The following is a 2,021-nucleotide window of genomic DNA, read 5'->3' as shown; positions in this document are numbered from 1 at the left end:
GATCATGATCGACTTTGATTTGTTGTGTGGAATCTTCATTTGGAGAAAAATCCTCCCCATCTAGATCCTCACTGTCCGTAGTGATATCCATAGAACTTTTTGTAATAGGTAACTCTATTAAGGTGATGGCATGGGCTGTTGCAAACTCTTTGGGGTTGTGGATGGCTTTCCCTGGGAGTTGTCCTGAAGAAGTAGATGCATTCTTGCTTTCCAGGTGAAGCATACTAGAGGTCAAGGCTTCAATCTTGAGATTGAGAGCATTGTATGTGCAGTCCATCTTATTATTCATCTCTGCAAACTTCTTAGCAGACTCTATAGATCCACTTGTCTGTCCTTGTAATAACTGTTGCAGCATGTTTTTAATGTCATGATCTGGTGCCTCAGGTGGCGGAGCTTTTTGAGGTTGGAATCCTGGTGGTGGTCCAGTTGGAGATTGGTAACCTTGCTGAAACTGTTGTTTGGGCACATAACCTTGGTTATAAGGCACAAATAACTTGTTTTGCCCCTGCTGCTATGGTGGAGGTGGATATACTTGGTCTTGTGGATTTGCAACGTTGGTGCTCCTATAAGACAGATTGGGGTTTTGCTTATAGGAGTTGTCTCATGTGTTGTATCCACCTTGATTCTGGACATAGCTTATCTCCTCAGAATGTTCTCCATCCCCATCTGGAATCTGGAAAGGGTCTTCTTCAGAGACGAAATGGACATTCCTTTGCTTGCTCATCAAGAGTCTGTCCAGCTTATCATTCACAGCTTTCATCTCCTTCTTGTACTTCTCATCAAGATTTGTGCTTGCCTTGATGGTTCTATCATAGTCTTCATTGTAGCTGCCATCAGATTGGGCTAGGTTCTCAACAAGCTCCCAACCATCGTCGACGTCCTTGTTCAGAAAGTTGCCATTGCTGGCAGTGTCAAGTAACATCCTTATCTTTGGGAGAACGCCCCAGTAGAGAGTACTGAGGAGAGACTCTTTGCTGAAGCCATGGTGGGGACACTGAGACTGATAACTTTTGAAGCGCTCCCATGCTTCACAGAGTGTTTCACCATTCTTCTGAGTGAACCCAGAAATCTCATTTCTCAGACGTGCAGTTCTAGAGTTTGAGAAGAACTTGGCAAGAAATGACTGGTTGCATTGTTCCCAGGAGGTGATAGATCCATGAGGTAGAGGTTTTTCCCATTGATGCGCTTTGTCACCCAGAGAGAATGGGAAGAATCGGAGCTTAAAACCATCCTCACTGACCCCATTGATCTTGGTGAGACTGCAGAGACGATCAAACTCATCGAGGTGATCCAGGGGGTCTTCCATAGGCAGACCATGAAATTTATTCTGCTGGACCATGGAGATCAGACCACTCTTGATCTCAAAGTTGTTGTTCTGCACGGCTGGAGGCACTATACCCTGACGATGGGTATGTTTGCGTGGAGCATTACCAGCTCCAATCCGTGTAGGTGCCCGTGGTGGAGGTGGTTGTTGAATGTTTTCCATCTCCACTTGTGGTGGTGTAACTTTGTTGCGTTGCTGTCTTGATGCAGGTACCAAGCGATCAATATGGTCGGAGGGCTGGAACAAGTTGTCTGTGCCTTGTGACCGTGTGTGCATACAAATCAAATCAACTTAGCTCGCGAGACGGTTGAGTGTGTCAGTCGAATAGGAGCAGCTGAGTAAGAGTTGTACCTGAAGCAATAGACAAACAGAAAGAACAGAATGAGTAACTGTACTGAAGGTTGAGTAAAAACTTGATCTTAGCAAGTGTGAAATCTTAAATGTAACAAATAAACACCCAAATGGCAGCGACACCAGCTTTTTCGGTTAGATCTGTTTGATTTTAATTGCGAAATCGTGTGGTTATTAAATGGTTTAACCTAGGTGCGACTTTAAAAGAAGTAAAGTGTCGACCTAATATTGGAGTAGCCGCTTTTTGTTTTCTCTAAAAGTTTCTAAGTTCTCCAGAGAGGTTTTGTGAGGTATGAGAGTGTTTTGAGGCCTGTTCTTGGTGATTCTATCCTTGAGAAGAGAGATC

The 2,021-nt window shown here is 44.2% G+C and overlaps 1 non-coding gene across 1 annotated transcript; it reads left to right on the top strand.

Moving 5' to 3' along the window:
- The first annotated feature begins 977 nt into the window (after window positions 1-977).
- Window positions 978-1,085, top strand: LOC111830526. The gene has a single exon (XR_002833946.1). It is a non-coding gene; the product is annotated as a small nucleolar RNA R71 (small nucleolar RNA).
- The last annotated feature ends 936 nt before the right edge of the window (window positions 1,086-2,021 follow it).

This window comes from Capsella rubella, unplaced genomic scaffold (genome assembly GCF_000375325.1).
Source record: "Capsella rubella cultivar Monte Gargano unplaced genomic scaffold, Caprub1_0 scaffold_147, whole genome shotgun sequence".
NCBI lineage: Eukaryota > Viridiplantae > Streptophyta > Magnoliopsida > Brassicales > Brassicaceae > Capsella > Capsella rubella.
Note: the sequence above shows the minus strand (reverse complement) of the source record. Positions and strands in the feature narration are given on the sequence as shown.